Below are 24,052 nucleotides of genomic sequence, written 5' to 3'. Positions count from 1 at the left end.
CTCAAGCTCGGATTCAATGTACCTAGGCATATGCCTAACTTTAAACAAGTGAATCAGTGGGCAATGGGACTTGCTGAATAAGAATGTGAGAAAACCTAGTTATTTCTGCTTGATGCAGCATTAGTTCAGGTGTGGCCCCAATACCAGACCTGTCAGATAAATATTTTGACTAGTGAACGACTGAAGCCACATGTGGTCTGAGAAAATGAAATCACAGTAGATGACTTTTTATTGTGGGAATTACCTGCAACCTCAAAATCCTTGCAAATGTGTTTGTAAGCAAAATTTCATCAATGGTGTTAACAGGGCTTTTTAGCAAATAAGGTAACCCCTTTGGCTCACAGGCAACTTTGTATAGTAAAATATTCTATTTTTTATCCCTCAGCAGCTGAGTTGAAACATACTAACATAAAATTCTCATGCTTAGGAATGCAAATACAAAAGCAATCAGAAATAAGCACAACCTACCAAAACCAAAATAAGACAGACATATGTAATCAAATAAATATAAAGTATTCTCTTCTAGACAGCAGGCACATTACAGTGAAGGACAGATGAAACACTGGAACAAAGGTGATTTGACTGTACACTAAGTTTTTAAGAGACATGAATCAGCCACTACCTGTAACAGATCAAGGGCCAGATTTTCCAATAAACTGAGCACTGAATAGGTCTCTTAGGCATCTAAGCAAGTTCTGGGGGATGAGCATTTCCAAGAGTCTGGCCCCAAATGTAATTACAAAGTGACATTTTGGAACCACCATTTTTGAATTAGCAGTTTTTCTTTTTTCCAGTCGAGAAGGATTTGTTTCCTTCAATGAACAATGTAGAACAGCCAGCCACATGAAAAATGTTGGGTCTGTATTCTGTAACGATTATAGACTTGGTTCGAGACAACAGAAGAGAAATAGAAACCCACAGAGACAAAAAGTTATGAAAATGAATTTTCTATGTAATTTTAAGTACGTTTTTGTTTACAGAGAAGGGGTATTTGGTACTAGCTTTGGCCAGAAACCAAAGGGATTAATTTTCTCAGTTTTTGCATATGGGGTAAGCTACAGTCCATGTGTGCGGCAATTTTCCTGTTGGCTAGAAAATGCTAGCAGCAGTAACTGATTCAACTTGTTTCCATCCTGCCCTTTTTTTTTTTTTAAATAGTCTGAAAACTGTTGAAATGAGAATGGATGGGGAAAGCTGGCTGTAGGTGAGAAGACAACGCAGGACAATGTCCTGTGGATGTTTTTGTGGTACCATGCATCACTACAGACCTGCTAAGTAGAACATGAAGTCTGAAAGAGTGATTCGATTGTTTAAAAAAAAAAAAAAATTGCCTTGTCACTGAAATGCTTTAAAGTAATCTGTTTTCCTGACTTCTCTTCTAGTTTAGATGATCCACATTTAGATTCCTCAGATGATCTCCCAAGACTTATTTTCAAGGAACATGCTTCTAATGTTTGGTGTAAGTTTACAATATTTTGCCTTTTTTTGGAGGATGTTGGCAGGTATGCATTCTGAGTGTTTCAAATCCACTGAAGCCCTCCTACAGACTTCAAAAGGCATTGATTCAGGCCCTATATTTCTGATGTTCATTTTTTCCAAGTGAACTCTATATAGCCTATGAAACAGAATATTTGCTGAATCCAATTGAATAACTCTTCCAAAGGACATTTTCCTTTGTGTCATAATCTGTAGAAACATCCATCAAAGTTTTAGGAAACCATATATTGTTTTATCCAGGATTTGTTCTGTACTAATTTTTTTTTTCAACTAATAAGCTATACTGGTTGCAGCATTATCTTTCATATTAAAAATTTGTTATATTTTCCAATAAATGAGACCTACAACAGCACCAAACACTAATGTTTATGTATTTACAGATTCCAGGAAATATAAAGAAAAAAAACCAGACAAGTGAATATCTACAGGCCAAAGCCTGAAGCACTTGCATCATTTTTTATTCAAGAAAATCTTCTATTTCTGTCCATAGGAGTTTTGCATGAGTGAAGACCGAATAAAAACTTCAGGGTTTGGCTCTGCATCATGTCAAGAGGTATCCTGCCATGTCAGCTAATTACATTCTGCACTGAAAGGTACTTTCCTGCAGCACAAATAGGATTTTATTAAATAAAATTACTAACATAATCAGAGTTCCGTGTCCTAATATGAATGGTGAGAATCAAGTTACTCTTGCCAGTTTCAGATCGTTTACAACATTTTCTGTGAATGCCTAAGTGTGTGGCAGAAACTTCTATGCCTTTGATTCTGTGCCAAGGGTTTATAAATTAGGTCACCATTATAATAGAAGAGAACGTTTCCTTTATGTTTACATGCAGTAGACTTGGGGCCTGATCCAAAACCCACTGACTTCAATGGGGAGTCTATCCATTTGAAGCGACTGTCTTTGGATCAAGCCCTAGGAGTACAATAGCCCACCTGTTTTGGATGAACACACACTGATATACAAGTTGTTACATTACTCATCTTTCCAGCAGGATTAAGAGCAGATTTCCTATCAGATTCTAGGATGCTGCCTAGCATGCACAAATATCATTTTTAAGATAACACCAGTACCTATATTGAGATTTTTTTCCATCTATCTTCAAAACGTTTACATTTTTCTATTAGAAGATTAGAACTTGGAATTTTGTGGATTTTTTTTTCCTATAAAACATCCTGCGTTCTGATAGTTAATGCAATAATCAAGTATGTATGGAAAGAGAAACTACAATGAAGGGGATCAAATATAAGAAATTCCAACACTCTTAGCCCAGTTACATTTTCTAATGTTAAAATGTAACATGTTTATGGTCACACAGATATATAAAGTAATGAGTACTATGAGGTCCTGAGTAAAAACAGGGGAATTACCAGTAAAAGATATCAAGGGGAATGATTCTATGCCTTTATACCAGTTTTACAATAGTGAATCACAGCTAATTTCAATTATTCCCTATTTACATCAGTATAGTCAGAGGAGCATCAGACCTAATAACTTTAAGTATAGCTCTATGAAATAGCTTCAGAACTATGCCATACAGTTTTGGCAATTTAGTGCATATATAGCATGTTCCTCATATTATACAATTGCATATTTTAGTTATGGAAAATGTGGTAGCAGTACCATCTAGAGGAATTCTAAAGAATAGCTGCCTCCCAGAGAACCGAATTGCTATACAAAAGAACTTAATTTAAATCCCAATGGGCAGAAATTCATAAGACCAACAGTAGTTTATCTTTGTTTAGCCCCTGTGAAAAATTACCCTCACAAGCTACTGCCAAAACTTGCATATTTGCCCCAAATAAGTACTTAGGCAGTCACCCATTTGAATGCACTATCTGTCTTGTCAATAAAAACTTGAGTTTTCTTGCAGGGACAATGAGTACATGCAAGTACAGACTGAGGGGCTGGTTTTGAAATGCATCTCTCAGTCAGTACTTCATTGTATTCTTAATTACGAACAGTATGTTTAACATTCCAACTCTCCTTCAGCATGGAGAAGGGTATCAAAATGAATTAACAAGCATGATGAAGTAACATGCACTGTTTGTAATGATCTTGGGAGAGACTTGGAATGGTATTATCAGAGTGAGGAGCTTAGCTGTCATTTATGTATTTGAAAAATCTGTGCCTAAATGAGTATAATGGAGGGTTTTTTTGCACTCATGTTTCAGATGAGGACTTACTTCTAAATTATGTACATATTTATAATCCCCCAACACTTTAGGTAAGAGTTAAATTTTACCCCAGTCTCTTTGGTCTATGGTGAGAGACAGTTGATTGTCCCTTTCCACTGGAGTAGGGTTGTGTACGCCCACCCACCCACACAGGATATTTTAGGATGAGCGGTGCTAATGAAAATGTAAAATGCCACCATTATAATCTATTTTATTATCCCTATTATCTATAAAGTTGTGGCTTATCAGTAAAGAATTTTTATGGTATGCTGCAGAAACGCTTAAGAGTCCCCAAAAGATTCCTTTCAGACAGGGAGACGTGGTCTCGGTCCCAAAGAGCTATGTTTGTGACATAATATTCACCTGTGAAACCAAGTGTGGTGTTACACTCAAGGGATTATGGCCAAGTGGGGAACACAAACAGCAGCAGATAAACTCGGTATAGAAAATCATTCCTTTTTCATCTCCCTGTCCTCAGAGGGGGTGGGAGGGTGAAGGCGGAAGACATATCAGAAGTATATGGAACAGGATAGAGCAGGCTTGTTTTGAATAGGTTGGTCAACGTTTCCTGTCTGCCTTCATCTGCCATTTAAGGACAGAGGGTCTGATTCACCACTGCCTTACACCTTGTATAGTCCTCTACAGAGCAGTGAAAGAGAGTGGAGATTGGGAAAGGAACAAAGAAGCCACATGAGACAGACACTCTGTTTTATGGATGTTTGGAAAACACTCAGAGACCAGACTGATGGTTGCAGTGTAAGAACTTGAACAGCATTAGGTTTGTTCCTATGTGTGGGCCTGGAGAATCTTCCCCAGAGAATAGACCAGGGTAAGTTTTATGCTGCCAATGATTTCAGGAGACTTGTAGACTATAGCAGCACACACTGTGGAGAAAAGATGCTGGTCTGAAGTAGTTAATGTTTCAGTTTAGAAAAAGAAATAGTTATAATAAAATCAGGGTCTTTTTTTGTTTTCAGCAGTAAAGGAAAAAAGCCAAAAACTCCAAGCCAAACACTCCAGCATGCCACTTTCCATAGAGACTCCCAAGGACAGGCACTCCCATTTCATGCCATGCTGTTCTTTGTGGATTGTTTCTTGTATTTTGGAGTCAGATGAAGCTGATGGAACAACACCCTAGTGCCTACTCAACCCACCTTGGCCCATACATGCAGCTCTGCGGCAGAAATATTTGACACACAATACATCATAATGGATACTTTGGAGGTTCAGTTAAGCTGCAGTATAGAGCGGAACTGGCACTGTTATAGTGTGCTAGAAGGCTATGCTGTTATTTCGAGTAATTGTATATCTAGGGTTTTTTCCTTCCCTGTGATTTTAGTTTCAGCATTTCATCTTTTCTTTGATTTTACTGGTTATACTTAGCTAAGTAGCTAAGTGAATTTCTATTTTTATTTTTATGCTCCCTGTGAGGAAAATCTCATTTCACATAAGGTATTTTTAAAAAAATATACACCATTGTCCCTTGACTTCTCAGGGCTTTTCAAGTTTCAGTCACACCAGAGTTTAAATGCTGCTGCTAGAAATAGTTTGACCTTGCCAGTCACCTCTTTTGCTTTTGGATAATGCAAGGCACCTTCCAACTTCCACTTACAGAGCATCTTTGAAAAGCTCAATGGGGGGGGTTGCCTTAAACTTTTGTCCTCCACCCCTCGAATTCACCATTTAGCATCAAATGTATTTAATGCACTAGGAAAAATATATTGGAGTGGAGTGATTTTTTGTTTACAAGATTACAGTGATGGCAGGCCTCTAAGCGGTACAGACATGTTATATCTTCACTCAGTGCTGCAACTTAATAAACTAATGCTACTCTGGGTACAACATGGGCTCTCCGAGCTATCTGAAACTGAACAGTTTTAGTTCACAGGGGGCTGAGAGAAGTTTTTCAGCTGTTTGAGCTCACATAGTTTCACATCCTATGAATTTTACTTTCAAAGAACCCTGAAACCCATTTGAAACCTTTGAGTTTCATTGTTTTTTAAAGTAAGCATGTCTCTCGGCCCGCGCCGCTTCCCGCCGCTCCCATTGGCCCAAGACGGCAAACCGCGGCGAGTGGGGGCCGCGATCGGCCGAACCTGCCACGTCAGCAGGTAAATAAACTGGCCCGGCTCGCTAGGGTGCTTACCGTGGCGAGCCGAATGTTGCCGACCCCTGCTTTAAAATATAAAACATAGCACACTTATTGTCAGGGTTATTTCTGTTAGCACTCACACTCTGGTGCTTTCCCAATTAAAGGGAGACCTGGCCCCTGTTTGGAGGGCTTTAGTCTAAAGAGTGACAAAAAGAAGGATGAGAATGGTACAAGTAGTAAGTAAGGAGATCAAGGTGGCAATTTTGTTAGCCTTCTACCACCATATTGTGGCCAATGTTAAGGTTTTATCATCATATAAAAACGATTCCCAGCTACTAAAACTAGTTAGTAAAAGTCAGTGTCCTTTAGGCATCATAGAAATGTGGGATCTTCAGGCAGGAATTTATTGGGGGGGGGGGGCGGAGAGAGAAGAGTAGTGGCTTTACTGATGAGCTTGGGAAGGGTATTCCACACAGAGGGAAGAGTGGAAGGAGGCCTCGAGCTGTGTGTGAGAAGCTCATAAAAGCTAAGATTGTTGTCACTATGCTATCCAAAATGGGTGCGGTGTGAAGTTTACACATAAACATATAATGACTAAGCATTTGTCTACAGATGTAACTCCCCATGTGGCCATACTTATTCTGGTATAAAATGATGGCTTTTTTTCAAATTCAATTTAAACCCCTTCCCAAAGGACACAAACTAAGCAACAACAACAAAAACCCACTAAAACAAAAAAAACCTACTCATACTGGAATAAGTTTCCGCACATGGAAGTTATACCAGTGTAACTATATGGTTCAAATTCACACCCTAAGTCACACACACACACACACACTCTCTCTCTCTCTCTTTCCTGTGTAGACAAAGCCACTGGTAGAGCATGTGGGTGTGCAGAATGACGGAACGCCAGACAAGAGGGGTAGGGTAGGTAGGAAGCTTGAACTGGATTCTATGCAGGATACCGAGTCGCTGGAAGGATTCCAAGAAGGGTTGTCATAGTTTAAAGGACATGGAAGAAAGGTGATCCCAGGAGCCTGTTATACCTGGAATGAAGGAGGCAATACCATTACTGGGGAGGCTGGTAATTAGGTGGTTGTGGAAAATCAGATTGGAGAGTTTTAGCTGTAGAACACTATCACCGCCCTTACTCTGCAATGGGAAGTAAGTGGAAGTGAAACCTTCCCCTTCACTCCCTGAATGGCCCTGTGTGGGCCTGGTCATGGGGAGGAGAGCAAGGGCTATTCAACTGATTTCACTCCCTGTGAGAAAGTAGGTGGACAGGTTATTCCAATATAAGTGGCTGGGCACACTGAGGGGAGGTCAAGTGGCTACACAAAGACGGCTGGCATAGTTTACTTCCTCCCCAGAACAAGGAAGGAACTGTGACTCAGCTATAATTTGTTCTCTGGTCTGTGGCTGGGGCAGTACAGCTACCCACCATCCTGTATACAGGGAGGACTGTAAGGTTATCATCTAGCTTTAGATACTATGACGAGGGGTGGCATAAAAAAAAATCCAAAACCAAGACATTTAGTAGTCAAGACTAACACCTGTAACTGACCTAGAATAGACTTGTATAAATGGAACCAAGCATCTGAATAACAAAATGTGCTCCTGAGGTATAATGCAGTGCATTTTGCATCATTAAGGTTCAGAAAATACTGCTGTGCATAGTGACCCTGGAATAGCAAGCACTCTGCAAGGATCCCTAGGGTATTAAGTGGTGGATAAGGACAAGAAAAAACAGTAATCATTGGGAACAAAGACAATTGACAGAGATAGATGGCTATTTCTAACTTGGCAGTAGTAAACATTTTCACTTCAGGAAGAGTTCTAGTGAAGACTCTTAAAGGTGAATTGTAATTGCTGCTAAAATAATAGATGTTAAAAATAAGCTCTTTTGGAGTGAAATTATGCATCACAATTTAGACCTAAATATTCAATATGGTATTTGGTTCATGATGAAGTCAGTCTGTAAACTCTAAACTATAGAACAATTAGATTAAAGCAAGAGATATGCTAGGGAGTCCATACTAATTCTTTTCCACATGTAAGAAGGGGGGGATTCCTTTTCTTTCCCCATTTCTTTAACTGGATTTTTTTCAAGGGGAAAAAAGATAGCTGAAGTTAAGAAACCTATCACTGGATTTCTTCAGTCATGCTAAGTCACAATGCAGCACCTGTCTGACAGAGGGAAGGGCAACATTATCAGAAATAGACTCCTAAACTGTGCCTACAAAATATATTCATCTGGGCACAGAGAGGTAGCTGTGAGTAGTCGGTGTTAGACTGCAGCTTGGTCAATGTGCTCATGTAAGATACGAAAAGCCTTGTACACAGACTTTCTAGTTCTTGGGTCTGGTATGCAGGAGTGAGTGAGTGATTGTTGTATGCACTTACTCCTTTCTCAGAGCTGCGGGACAAAAGATGGATTAGAAGGGACAGGACATGAGTGGAGCCTTGGCTATTCCCTCCTTCCCCATAAAATTAATTACCAGAGTAGCTGAGCAAGTGCAGCGGGTGCTGCTAGTAATTTGCTGCTGGAATAAGCCAACATCAAGTTAATATCCTCCTGGATCAAAGAGAAAGCAAGAGAAGAATTGTCATCTAGTGGTGTGTCAGTCAACGCCTCCTGGGGTGGTCTGGTTTACTTACCACCCATTGCCCAAGGCCATACCTAAAGGCACAATCTAGCCCATTACATACAGATGCAAATGCATGAAGAATATTAATTTGTGCAGTCACCTATTTTGGATTAAACACTATATTTCATACAGTTACAATTACTAGGAAAATACAGCAGTTTCTTTGGTCCTCTGGCACTGCATTACTGGACTGCATTTGAAGTTTGGTAAATTTTTTGAAACAAGGACACACTCTGCCGGGGTAATTTGTATTTATTTGCTGAGTTGTGTGCTGTTAGTCTACCCTCCCCCCCCAAAAAAAGGATCCAACTGAAATACAGAGTTTCCTTAAATATCCAAAGTGTTTTACGAGGGCATAGCCACATGGCCACCATTGACAGCACATGCACACCATTTGAAAATGCAGCGATCAGTGGCACTATTAGTTGTCCCAGAAGAATTTTCGTTTTGTCATAGTTTCCATCATAAACCCTGATGGCAAGTGGGGCAATTTGCCCCAGGCCCCTACGAGAGTTTTCCAGGGCCCCTGGAGCGGGGTCCTTCACTCGCTCCGGGGGCCCCGGAAAATTCTCATGAGGCCCGGGCCCCCGGAGCTTCTTCCGCTCTGGGTCTTAGGGGGCAATTCGGTGGCGGGGGGTCCTTCCGCTCCGGGACCCGCCGCCAAAATGCCCTGAAGACCCGCGGCGGGGATCCTTCCGCCCCGGGACCCGCCGCCGAAGTGCCCTGAAGACCCGCAGCGGGGGATCCTTCCGCCCCGGGACCCGCCGCCGAAGCGCCGGGTCTTCAGCGGCAATTCGGCGGCGGGAACCCCCTGCCACTGAAGACCCCAGGCCCCCTGAATCCTCTGGGTGGCCCTGCAAAACTCCCTTATATTCATTTTGTGAGAATGCTATATTAGTGTGTAGACCAGGGGTCGGCAACGTTTGGCACGCGGCTCGCCAGGGTAAGCACCCTAGCGGGCCGGGCCAGTTTATTTACCTGCTGACGCGGCAGGTTCGGCCGATCGCAGCCCCCAATGGCCGCGGTTCGCTGTCCCGGGCCAATGGGGGCAGCGGGAAGCCGCGGCCAGCACATCCCTCGCCCGCGCCGCTTTCCGCCGCCCCCATTGGCCCGGGACGGCGAACCGCGGCCAGTGGGGACCGCGATCGGCCAAACCTGCTGCGTCAACAGGTAAATAAACTGGCCCGGCCCACTAGGGTGCTTAACCTGGTGAGCCGCGTGCCAAACGTTGCTGACCCCTGGTGTAGACAGTAGAACAGATTGTATAATGAGTGCAAGGTTCTTTATAAGGATATATGGGTTGATTTCTGTTTTTGCATGGTTATTGATGCGTTCTGAATTAATCTACATACCTCCTTTAATGTGCACTCCAAACTAGCCGGTAGCAGTTCCAATTGAGTCCAAGTAGTAGAGAAAGCAGCCGAGTATTATGGGGATTTTAGGTCTTTCATACCCTACGTTACTATAAAGGAATTGTGCTAGCAACATCTCTAATTTGCACATAAATAAATATTCTCTGGAGAGATTATAAGGAGGTCTGAGTAATCTAGCAATGTAATGTTTGTTTAATCAAGATATTTCAGAGATATTTTTGTAAAGCCTGATAAATTACACTCAAATCCAATGTGACAACAGATATAAATGATACCCACCTAGATATTCAAATCTTTTTACAAGAGGAAGTGTATATGGGAAATATGTAGACTTGTTTACTTTTTAGAGGCATGAAAACCACAGTTTAATGCAAGTGAGATGTGCAAACTTCCCAAATGCAAAACTAAAATATTTTATTATTTTGAATATACATTTTTAATCATGGGAAGGAAATGCTTACTCTATACTCTTGCCAGCTAGTTTTGTGAGGATATGAAAAACAGAAAAATGCCTATATTCCCTAGAAATGCAGCCTCCATAGATATGAACTAATTTTGCTAGGAATGCCAATGACTTAGAAAACTTAAGCCTTAACCCTTCCTGGTAACACACAGACTTGGCACTATTTGCAGAAGAATTAGTTTAAAGCCTCTCCCTGGACTCCAGAATGTTGCTGATAATCTTACCAGACCTGTGACCACGTATCAAGATCCCCATTGATACATACATTTTAAAATGTTTATCACAATGGCAATTCCTGAAATTTAACTAACTCCTAAATTCAGGACCTAACACCCAGATTTTTTTAAACAGTAAAAGATGTTTCAATTATCTTCTAGAAGTCTCAGTAGATACTAGAAATACACCAGGCTCCTTAGATTCATGTTTGCCAGAGGCTACCTGCAAGGTTTGGCAAAGTGACTCACTTCTCTAGTCTGTTTCACCTTGATACATGCACATTCCCATTAGTGTCAATAGGGGTTATCAGGCACATTGAGATGAGAAAAGACCAACAGGCAACTTTCAGTGCTATATTTATTATAAATGTGGTTGCATGAATAGAATCTTAAAACATCTTTGGGAATCTCAAGGAAAAGCAATTCTACACTTCAGGACAATTTCCTAACTTAGGTTCCTAAATTGAGGTCACACAAATGGGTAAAACGCATGAGAGGGTTTGCCTAAACAAATGCACATGATAGCAGATACAGGTGTACACATGTATTTGCAAGCAGTATTTAGGGGTTTATGTTTGAACATTTGATCCTCAAAAAGCTATGTTTGAATGCAATCAAAATACATAATCTAAGTAGTCAATGCACAGTTACCAGACTGAAAAATACAAATTGGGGGGCTGTGTTATTGTTTTATGCTTTAGCTTTGTAGATTTTTACATAGACATGAGCAAACTGCTTGGGATAAAGTGACAACCAGTCCAAATCCTTGAACTGAACACAAACCATTTTTTTTAAATGTTCAGGGGAGTTGCCAATACTGAGAAATGCTGTTGAGGTAGATCCATCTCTATGGGAACAGGAGATTATAGATTTTATAATAGAGCATGTGCTCATGACATTTCTAGCCTAGTTTTTAGAACTTGGGTGTGAGGGAGGGGTTATTTCAGGATGATGGCCAAATGGAGACAGGCTTCCCCAATTTCCATTACTCCCTTTATCTACTAAGGTTGAAAATATCCAAATCAATTATCCTTAACTGAACCCAAATTGCAGAACATTTTCAATAGGGATGAGTCCAAATCAAAGCTCAAGAGCTAAGGCCTGGATTCAGATCTGTGGTTGGGCCCCAATTCACTGATCAAACCTTTCTATATTGAACTGAATCCAAAAACTGAATCCAGTCTGTTACAAATGTTGGGCGCTGCAGTTTGGGAGTATTTAATCCCAGATCTTGGACAGCTTCCTATTTTTCTTAGGAAAGGGAAATTGACTATAAGCTTCCTTGTTCAGGACACAAGTCAAGTAGAGGGGTTAGGAAGTAACATCCTTTATGCAAAATACAGCCTAGTTAGGGGATAGGTACTGCTGACCCTGAGTCTTGCTTACCATGGTAACCAAAGGATGCTAAGAGTATGAGAAAGCTGAATTATGAATGGGAGTACACAAATTTATCAGACAGATTAGGGAAATAAATCTGTCAAAAAGCCCTGTATCCACATAGTGTGCTAGTGAACATTTACTTGTCAATCCTCAAGGGCACAGCCTTTAAGGAACCAATTTTTTAAGCATCCAACAGTCATTACACTCCCACATGCAATTTGGCTGGCTGTGTTCTGCTCCATAGAGGTAGGCACTGACGGTTTTTCCAGCATAATTTCCAAATGTAGTGACTTCCTACATGCCTATTCCTTTTATTTCAGTGGAAGTAATTGCAAAGGTAAGGTACTACTCAACATGAGTAAGGCTGGCAGAATTTGCTGTGTAGTAGTTAGGAGTAGGGGCATTATTTGCTATGTGGCAAGGGGGAAGTTGTCCCCTCCCCCGCAAAGCCTTTTCACAGGTCTACATACTCCATTATGTCTTCCACTGCCCCCACCCCCTGACTTTGCAGGATAGAATGTAATCACATATTTTCTATATTCTGACATAACTGCCACCCATTTTTTCCTGAAATGACACCCCTTGTTCGGAGGAACAATTTGAGGCCAAATTGTGACTCTCCTTACTCACATAGAGGTCCAGTTGCCATTAGATGTCAGGGGTACTACCTTAACTGCTCCCCAATGTGAGTTCCCTACACACAATGTAGCTCTCAGACAGCTTGGGTTTGTTAAAAAAAAAAAACCTGCCCCAGTTAAGGGGTCCTGGGCAGTTGTACTGCCCGTGTGGAAAACCAGAGACTGCAATCCACACTCTTGCCCTAATACAACAGAAACCTCCCATGGATTTCAGTGTAGTATACCTAAAAGCTCTAACTCATGCAGACTTTCAGTTCGATCCAGAGACTGATTTATGAATACACAAACATTAATTAAGAAATCCTACTACAAAATTCTCTTTGCATCTATATCAAGTGATGCAGGGTGAAGTGAACAAGCCAGTGGCTTGATCTTTAATTAGGAATTGGGGGGGGGGGGGGGGGGAGGGGGGGCGTTATTTTGTTTGTTTTTTTAGGGGGGGGGGGGGGGGGGGGGGGGGGAAGGGGAGCCTTTATTTCATTGTAATTCTTAGAACATGGTGGCTGAGGAGTTTTAGCCTATAGAGTCTAACCAGAGCTTGTGGCAGGAGGATTTGTGGCTCAGGGTTAGTGCTGCAAGGTTAGCATTCTTAAGAGGAATCAGTTCCAGAAACCCATCTTTATCCTTCCCCCCAGAATGAAAATCCCTCTCACACCCTATCTGCCCTAGTGCTTTGCTATGCTCTCACCTATTACTGATCTGATCCCTTGCATTATGCCAACAGGTATACGGAGGTAAGGCAGGAGCAGAGAATGAAAATGAAAAATGGGTCTGAAACCAGTAAGTCACTCCCTTCTGAGTGGACGTCTGACAGAGGAGACACCTAAGACATTTTGAGAAGCTAGGGCTTGTAAGCACGCAGGGGATCATACCATTCAACATCCAGCTAAGAGAAGGCAGGGAGAGGACAAAATCTCATGTCCCTTAGGTTACAGCCCCAAGGATGAATACATTCAGCCTTATAGCATTATAAGTTTTGTAAACTTAACCCCCCTTATCTGGCATCATATTGAACTACCGTTAGAGAAGCAGATTGACTAGCATATGGTTTTATACACTCAATGTATCCCTAAATGCTTTGCAAGAGATGAGTCAGACACTTTTAGTGCAGTCAGACATTATGTGCTCAGCAATAATTCAGACAGGCCCTGAGAGGTTAGAAAGTAATATTTAAATTGTTTATAACTATGGGCAAATTTGCTTAGGCCAAAAGTCTGTTCGTAAAACAGTATTCTTTTACTACATCTTTTTGATGCAGTTTAATAGCAATTCCAGAACACAAGTGTATTTTATGTTCTTTTAGCCAGGATGTTCAACTAGTTGTTCTCACATACATAAATATTTTGCAAACTCAGGCTAATTTTTATTTTGTGGTATCAACAGCCCTCTTTCTCTTTGATGAATTTAGCTCCCTCTGGACTAGACTGACTAGCAACATTCTAGATTTAAATAACAAGATGCTATTCACTGACTGAATTGTCACAGCCCTACCTATGAGGGAAGTAAGGGGTGTAAGACCTTCCCTTACCTATCTGCTCGGTTTGTGGCTTTGCAGTGGGAAGGAAAGTAGGAGCTATTTGCCTACTTCCCCTGACTGAGAGAAAATGGGGTCAGAGGGGAAGGAGTTTTGGCCCTGCCCTGCCCTCCACTTGCTAGAGTAGCTGGCTCAGCACATGCTGGGATGAATCTGCTCCACAGAAAGGGATGAACTAAATTTATTCCACCCTAGAGTAAGGGAGGAATTGTGATTCAATTCTAATACAATGCGGCCCCCAACCTGTTTCAGGCCTATATGCAGCCAAAATATAAAAGTGTTCAAAAAGTGGAAAATAGCAGTATTAGGCAGAGTCTGAAAAGATCATGTTGGCATTCTTCACAGCTGGAGACAGATGAAGATGGGCAGGCTGCAGCCACCAGAAAGATGAGGACCAGAAGGAGTTCCAGTTCCACATAGCTAGAAGTTTCCAACTGATATCAGATCCTTCAACATGGAAACTGTGAAAGATAAATATCAAGATCCAGCTGGTCCAAGGGCCTGGAGAGATGTATATTACACACCTGTGGATAGCTTGTCCCAACCTGTAAGAAAAGCAAGTTCACCCCCAAAGAATTGTCCTACTGTCTAAGGAAGGCAGAAGATCCTTGTTGGGGATTCGATACGCATAAGAACATTCTGCAAGGGACAAGACAAGACAAGACAACAGGTCAGTGGGCTATCTTCCTGGAGCCAAGACATGGGACATCACTGTAAGACCAGATAAGCTTCTAAAGTCAGGTAAGGTGATTGTTCATATTGGCACTAATGACATTATCATCTAAGAGTTATCCCACAATGCAGATGACTTTCCTGAAGAATGTTCAAGTGATCTTCTGGGAGCTCCTGCCTGTCATGTGAAGGAAGGAAGACAGAAGGCAGAAAATTCTAGAAGTGAATCACTGGCTAGGTAGCAGATGTAAGGTGGAAAGTTTTGGGTTTCTAGAACATTGGTCCACTTTCTATGGGGAGATGGGCCTAGATAGTTTGGATGGTCTTCAACTCAGTCAAAGGGAAACCCATCTTCTGTGGGACACACTGGCTAGAGTAGTCAGGAGGCTGTTAAACAAAAAAACAAAAAAACAAAAAAGAGGGGAAACATGCGTACATTTAGCACAGAATCAAATAGTTGAGAAGAAAATTAAGCAAAGAACCAAATGACATAAGAAATTCTTTAGTTTCCTCTACACCAATGCTAGGAGCCTGGGTAACAAACAGGGCTTGGAATTGCTCATTTATGAGCAGAAATTCTAACTAGTTTGTATTACTGAAGCCTAGTGGGACAATTTGCACAACTGGAATGTTAAAATGAAAGATTATAACATATCTAGGAAGGCTCAAGTGGGAAAAAGGAGAGAGGGAGTGGCAAAAATGGCATTACCTGTTTGAGTCACTGATAACTTGGAAAAAATTATCTTGAATGCTAATGGATCAATGCCCTAACAGATATAGCATAAATGGGGTATTAGTTGATGCCTGCCACAGACCATCAAGTCACGCTACAGACCAGGACAACTTGCTCGTTATGTACCTATCTATAATAACTCTGTGATCCTGAGGGACTTTGACATATGCTGGAGATCTGATGTTGCTTGTACTAAAACATCCTCAAAATTTCTAAATATTATCAATATTTCTTAACACAAAAAATATTGCAAACACAGGGGAATTCTATATGTGACAGTCTTGACAGATAAAGAGGAACTCATAACAGAAGTAAAAAAAAAAAAATGGTAGCTTAGGCAAAGAGAATAAAGTCCAAACTACTACTACACATACAGTGGCTTAAAAGGGCCACAAAGCTGAAAACCATTAATGAGACAATCAGCTGAGAGGAAAGTTTAATCAGAAAAATGTGAATGCTAATTGGGAATTGTTTAAGAACACTTTACTAGGTGCCCCAAAAGCCTCAGTCCCACAACGAGGGGAAGAAGGCCACATTCGTTAAAAATAATTACCTGGTTCAGAGGGGAAGTGAAGACAGCTATAATATAATAATGACAAATGGAAAAAATGGGAAGTTGATAGCAATAGATATAAAATCAGAAGCTAGGATAATTGATAAGGGAAGCCAAGGGACACAACGGAAAAATTGATGGTCAGCAGAGATAAGGACAATAAGAATTAAAGTATATTCAGGACAAAAAATCCTGATAATGGTACTGGTCCATTACTAGATGGAAATGGTATAATTATGAATACTGCAGAAGAAGCAGATATGTTCAATTAATGTCTGTTCTGTACTTGGGGGTGGGGGGAATATATACAGTCTCATTATATGATAATGCTTTCCATTACACAAGTATCTCAGGAGGACGTTAAACAACAGCTACTGAAGTTAGACAATTTTAAATCAGCAGGTCCAGATAACTTGCATCCAGGAGTATTAAAAGAAAAAATTGAAGATCTCACTGGACTGTTAATGCTGATTTTCAATAAGTCTTGGAAAACTGGGGAATTTCCAGAAGACTGGAAGAAAGCTAATGTTGTACCAATATTGCAACAGGTAAATGGGATGACCTGGGTAATTATGGACCTGCCAGTTTGACATCCATCCAGGCAAGATAATGGAGCTGACACAGGACTCTATTCATAAAGCATTAAATGAAGAGCAATAATTAATGTCAATCAACACACATTTATAGAAAATATATCCTGTCAAGCTAACTTGATTTTTTAAATTGTTATTACAAGTTTGGTTGATAAAGGTCTACACTAATATAAAGCAATCAGGATAGTTTGATAAACTAGGTGCAAGCAAACTGTGTGCATTTTAATGCAGCTAACTGCAAATATATATATCTTGGAACAAAAAATGTAAGCCATATTTAAAGGATAGGGGACTCTCTTATGGGAAGCAGTGACTCTGAAGATTGGTAGATCATGATGGATAAAATCCCAGTGCAATGCTGTGGCCGAAAGGGTTAATTTTATCCTTAGATGCATAAATAGGGAATCTCGAGAAGGAGTAGAGGGGTTAATGTACCTCTCTACTTAGCCTGCTGATGGAATACTGTGTCCAGTTGTCATGTCCATAATTCAAGAAGGTTGTTGATAGTTCAAGAGGGTTCAGAGAAGAGCCGTGAGAATGACTAAAGCATTAGAAAACATGCCTTATAATGATAAACTAAATGGATTGTGTCTAACAAAGCAAAATTAAAGTCTGTAAGTACCTATCTGAGGAACAAATATTTGATAATGGGCTTTTCAAACTAGCAGATAATGGTATTACAGTGAAAGTTGAAGCTACTCAAATTCAGACTGGAAATAAGGTGTACATTTTGAACAGTGAAAATAATTAACCATTGGAACAATTTACCAAGGGTCATGGTGTATTCTCCATCATTGAGAATTTTTAAATCAAGGTTGGATGTTTTTTTCTAAAGGTATGTCTACACTACCCGCCAGATCGGCGGGTAGAGATCGATCCAGCGGGAATTGATTTATCGCATCTAGTCTAGATGCGATAAATCAGGCCCTGAGTGCTCTCCTGTCTACTCCTGTACTCAAGCGCTGCGAGAAGCGCAAGCAGAGTCGATGGGGGAGCAGCAGCAGTCGACTCACTGCGGTGAAGACACCACGGTAAGTCGATCTAAGTACGTCGACTTCAGCTACATTATTCATGTAGCTGAAGTTGTGTAACTTAGATCGACACTGCCCCTCCCCACCCCCCAGACCAGGTCTAAGAGATCTGCTCTAGGAATTATTTGGGGGAAGTTCTATGGCCTGTGTTACACAGAAGGTCAGACTACATGATCACAATGGTCCCCTTTGGCCTTGGAATCTATGAAAAACGAGCATCAAACGTCAGGTTAATTCTTCCCCCACCTTCCCCATCCTGTGTATTGGTGGTAGCAACGGTTAATAGTACAGGGGAGTTGACACCACCTGATAGTTGCATTCCCACCCATGCACAGCAGTACAGATATAAAAGCTGTATATGAAAGAACTACGATTAATGCAGGGCAATGCCACTAATGTCTGCTAAAAGCCAACGGAAAGTGCCTAAAATGATGGCCTTTGAAAATAAATTGCACTACAATCACGCAGCTGCAGAGGCTTTCAGTAAAAACATTGCTGAGCTGATATGTGGGCTGATGATGTTTCCATTGGCTGAGGTTTGCAAACCTCCTATTAATTTCCCAGCTGAGGCTGCACAGCCATTCATCTTCAGAAAAGCTATTCTGCAGATTTATGAAAGCATAATGTGAGAATAAGACTAATGTATTATCTCAAAAAGAAAAGGGCATTCACATCCATAGTATCCACAATGTAAATCAGGGGTCAAAAGGATGCTTACATCACACGCCAACATCTCCCATATGCCCATCTTCAAACCACTCAGCATCCAGCACTATGCACTTGTATAAATATGCAGCTTTATCAGGTAGCCCAAGCCAGGTAGATATGTATGGCCAGGACCCAGGAAAGTGCCATTGACATGAATAGCACCCCGGGATGTAAAGAAAGAACATAGAATCAAGACAGGCAAGAACTAGTGATAAAAAATGAATCAATAAATAAATATCCCATCCTCTGTATTTTGTTAATTTCTTTAGCCTAAATCCTCATTCCTGCACACAGCCTGAGTGATGGGCTACATGCTGGGGAGTTCCATGAGGGGTCAGTCTCCTATCTTTCATCCAAGGCAACAGCACCATCGAGCTTTTCTGCAGCAACTACTACATCCTAAGGGCTGCAGTAGACCCCCATGGATGCCTTGCACTCCCTTTAGTGGAATGAGGTGAGGAAAAACAGACAAGTAATGACAATAGAGTTTTTAGTTGCAGTAATTGGCCCCCATTTCCAACCCCCTCCCCCCCATACACACCACAGTTGTACTGGTGCTACTTTTGGCCTTGAAGAAAAGGAAATGTTGTAAAATGCATCTCAAAATCTAAGTCAGGGCCAGAGGTGATAGAAGGGCCTTGCAATTGTACAGCCACTTGCACCCCAAGTTCATGATGATATTTTCACACTATCCTAGAAATGTCACTTCACTTATGACTGAAATGCAGCCACCCCGAAGTAAAAATTGCATTGTTTGAACAGTGTACAGCAACACTACAGAATGGTTTAGGACAGGAAGTTAAGAGTACCATATAAAACCAACCTCAGTGTGGGGAAGGCAGCATATTCCAATGAATAGGGTAGCAGATAGGAAATCAGGAGTTCACACAAGGCAAGTCATTTACCCTCCCGTGCCTCAGTTTCCCCACCTGTAAGAGCAAGGATAATGCTTACCCACACAGGTAAAGTGCTTTGAGATCTATGGAAAGAAGTGCTAAGTATTTTTATTAAGATACAATAAGCACCGTGAAGTTAACCATGGCACCAGGATCAATACCTTTACCTCAAAGTCCCATTGGAACTTTATGTCCAAATTGCCAGAACTTCTTCTCAAATCTAGTCCAAAAGATGACATCTCCAAATGCTCAATATTTCCCCAGCATCTTGCAGAGGCATTAGCTTAGTGATGATTAGGAGGGAAGAATGCAACTATACATATTTCTTAGAGGTCTCTTATCTCAGTACTAAGTACTCGTTCACCTTACTTTGTTAGCTCTGACAAGTTCACAGCCACATTAGCCCTGGCTATAGGACTTATTAGTTTTCAACATGTTTGTCAATGAACCCAATATGTTGACAATTTTATTTCTGTCTCGGACCATAGTATTGAGAAAAGTTATAAGAGGCCTAAAATGTTCACTGAAAATTCTAACATGTGGAATAAAATACTCATGAAGCATAATCCTAAAAAGGCCTGAAATTAGGTTTCAGAAACACCCACCCCACATCACTGCATCCTCTTACCTGCAGTGTTATTCTTAAAAAAGAATATTATTTAGTTGCTCAGTTAAAGTGGAACAAAGTCTTAGCCAAATTCGCCCCCCTCCCCTTATCCCTATGCATGTCTGTCTGCATGTTCATAAAACTGTTTAACATCCAAGCAAAGTGCAAGGCCTCCTGGCTTTTCCATGGCAAAAGCCAGGGAGTTACAGGAATGGCAGTGGCAATGCCAATTCAGTAAGTAGCAGTCACAGGAGTAACCAAGTAGACCAGATTTGTGGTACTTCTAGTCCAGCTTTAGAGGAAGGTACAAGAAACCCTGCAGTAGGTGATTATGGGATAACTTGCCACCAAGGAAAGTTTCCTTCTAACTGTCCAATTTCTAGAGGTAGGCTTGTGCCAGGAAGTGTTCTTCCCTCCTCAGTTAATGGGAGTTAAATACGCATGGAGTTCTGACAGTAGTTAGCCTGTAGTGTTTCAGCCAGAGGAATGTTTGTGCCAGAGGAATAATTCTAACAATGAGCAACTTTTATGTTCATACTAGTTTTATCTGAGCACGTGACTAGTATTTGCTTGAGCAAGTAAGAGCCTGAAGCTCTGATTTGCAGATATTATCCTAAGGATTCTGCCAAAGTGGGCCAGGATACTGTAAATCCTAATGACAACATACAGCTTTTCCTTCCAAGTGGGAATAGCATGACTGAGTTTTTAAATTTATGAAAATGCAAAGGTCCGAGGTATTTATATCATTTTGCTTTCACCATATTGATGATAGAAGTTGTATCAAAATTGTGCCAGTATGTAGCACCGGAAGAGCTCCTGAACCTCAGAGTGCAGAGCCACATGTGAATGTTCCCAAAGATCAATGGTGCTTAGATCTAGGGATTAGTTTCAAGCCCCTTTCTGCACAACTAATCCATAATCTAGAAAATATTGTGTGGTTAGAGAGAACCCCTCTCCCACTTGTGCTTTCATCAAGGTTTGAACTTCAGACCTTGAGCATTAAAGAGATAAGCCTCCACCACTTCAGCTCAAGTAGTATAGTACAGGAACATTTCACAACTTTAAACAAGCATGTACTATGTGTACCATTATACTGCATGTGCACATGCATAAATATTGCTTGCTTTTGAGTAAATTAACTTCCATTAATCAGGATCTTTCTAGTTCTGGTCTTCACAGCATTCCTCCTTAAGTAAGCTAGTCTGTGGTATGACAGCAAGTTACACGCTGGGAGCCCTGATTTTGAGCACAGCCAGGGGATATGAACTCAACAGCTAGCAGAAGACAGATGTTTTGCAGAAGTGACAAATTCAGTTTCCTGGAAAAAAGTTGCCGACTGCATTGTTCCAAATGGAGCTCCCTTATCTGCCTTCCAGATGTTGTAATCTTAACAGCGGCTTAGAGAAACCTTGAAGAGATGAGGTAAAGAGTTCACTGGAAAAAAAATCCAACCTGTTCGTAAGTTTGAGAATAAAGAAACACTTACTGTGATGCATCCAGTGCTTACAGAGTGAGTAAATCATATCATTACAATGATAAATTCAGAAGGACATAAAGGTAATGCTCCTAAATAATTAAATGCTAGCTGGAGTGCTAGCTCTTGGTATGTGGACATCATGATGCATCTACTGCAGAATAGCAAGTATAAAGATAAATGCGCTGTTCTACAGCCTTCTGCATATCAACATATATGCACTTTAATTGACATTTATTAACTACAGAACATTTTCAAGACTATGGAATAGAACAGGGGTCGGCAACGTTTGGCACGCGGCTCGCCAGGGTAAGCACCCTGGCGGGCCGGGCCAGTTTATTTACCTGTTGACGTGGCAGGTTCGGCCGATCGCAGCCCCCACTGGCCGCGGTTCGCCGTCCCGGGCCATTGGGGGCGGCGGGAAGCCGCGGCCAGCTCATCCCTCGCCCGCTCCGCTTCCCGCCGCCCCCCATTGGCCCGGCACAGTGAACCGTGGTGAGTGGGGGCCGCGATCGGCCGAACCTGCTGCATCAGCAGGTAAATAAACTGGCCCGGCCCGCCAGGGTGCTTACCCTGGCGAGCCGCGTGCCAAACGTTGCCGACCCCTGGAATAGAACATTTATATATCTACTGAAAGGGGAATGCAGAGGAAGGTCTTTTGTGTGCAGTAGGGTGTATTCAAGAGTCAGATATTGACTCTAAAAAAATGACACAGGGGATCAGACCCCAAAACACAGTGTGTGATGCTCTGGGTTGTGTAACCCTGTCAAACCTCCTAGGGTTTTTTTCTTACACTTTGGAAACTCTTGTATAGATTTGTCAATGATACAGATGTTGATCTCCTTCCCTTTCCCTAACACAGTTAGAAGTTACTTCATGACATGTTAGATTTCCACAGATATCAAGCAGTATGCAAAATATCTCAGCAAAATTCAGTCTTTCTTCCACGTCCATCAAAAACAGTAACAATGAACCTAGGGATGGATAAACCAACTCTCCCAATTTCCAGCCCATTCAAAAAAATATCATTTAAGAGTTTGATTCAAACTCAGATAATTAGATTTGTGTTACACTTGGGATTGGAAAAATGAGAGACTAAAAGTGGGTGAAGGGGACCAGACACAATCCAATGAGAAGTAAGGGCAAGATGGAGTGGAGGCAGTGATGAAAATAACGTGACTGGAACCTTAAAAGATCTCATAGGTTCATAGATTCCAAGGCCAGAAGGAACCATCATGATCACCTAGTCTGACCTCCTGCATAACATAGGATATAGATTTCCCCCAAAATAATTCCTAGAGCATATCTTTTTAGAAAAATAGCCAATCCATTAAAAAAATTGTCAGTGATGGACTACCATGACACTTGGTAATTTGTTCCAGTGGTTAATTACTTGCACTGTTAAAAATTTACACTTTATTTCCAGTCTAAATTTGGCTAGCTTCAACTTCCAGCCTCTGGATTGTATTATACCTTTCTCTGCTAGACTGAGGACCCCATTATTAGTTCCCCATGTAGGTACATATTGACAAACCTCTGAAACTCAGGAGCTCAATCTATTTAGCTTAAAAAAGAAGGTTATCACTATAAGGCATGTTTTCTAATCCTTTAATCATTCTCATGGCTCTTCTCTGAACCATCTCCAATTCATCAGCATCCTTCTTGAATGGTGTACACCAAACTTCACATAGTATTCCACAAGTGCTAAATAAAGAGTTAAATAAACCACTATTCCTACTTGAGATTTCGCTGTTTGTGTATCCAAGGATCAAATTGGCCTTTTTGGCCACAACATTGCACTGGAAGCTCATGTTCAGCTGATTATCCACCATGATCTCCAAATCTTTCAGAATCACTGCTTTCCAGGACAGAATCCCTCATCCTCTAAGTAAGGCTTACATTTTTTTTATTCCTAGATGTACACATTAAGCATCTTAATATGGCTAATTGTTTGCTTGTGTCCAGCTTACAAGTGATTCAGATAGATCTGTATCAGTGAGTTCTTTTTTTTTTTTTAAGCCACTCTCCCAATCTGGGTCATCTGCAAACTTTATCAGTGATGATTTTAGGTTTTCAAGCTCATACATAAAGAATGTTAAATAGCATAGAGCCAACAACTAAGCCCTGCAGGACCTGACTAGAAACACCCAGTGGTGATGATTTCCTGTTTACAATTAAATTGAGTCCTATCAGTTAGCCATGTTTTGATTTAATGTGTGACATGTTAATTTTGTATTGTTCTAGTTGTTTTTAAACCAAAGTGCCATGCAGTACCAAATCTAATGCCAGAAGTCTGAGTCCATTACATTCATGTTATTATCTTTATCAGCCAATCTTGTAGTCTCATAAAAAAATTATATCAAGTGGAGACTTCAGTGGAGCTACCTCGATTTGCACCAGTTGAGGGTCTGATCCCATATGTGTAATGGCCCAAATTTTCAGATAACCTACTGATTTGGGGTTTCAAAATGTAGGTATCACCACTTTTTCAAAGATGCTGAGCACCTAATTCTAGGGGCTAATCTGATTTTCCTGACAGAGATGAGCCCCTAAAATTAGTGAGTGCTTTTTGAAAGTTTGGCCCAGTATAAGGTACTTGTCTATATATAGTATGTGTACAGTACAGTGCAAACAAACACTGCATTTAGGGCATCTTTTTCAGCCAGATTAGCTTTTAGGGAGAAGAGTGGTAGTTCTGTTACTAATACATAGCATATTCTAGTAAAAAAGTCCAATTTCCTAAAAGAAGCAGCAAAGTTGGTAGGAT

This window comes from Terrapene carolina, unplaced genomic scaffold (genome assembly GCF_002925995.2).
Source record: "Terrapene carolina triunguis isolate 2854851 unplaced genomic scaffold, T_m_triunguis-2.0 Scaffold33911, whole genome shotgun sequence".
Lineage (NCBI taxonomy): Eukaryota > Metazoa > Chordata > Testudines > Emydidae > Terrapene > Terrapene triunguis.
The sequence above is the reverse complement of the archived record's forward strand: the minus strand, read 5'-3'. Positions refer to the sequence as shown.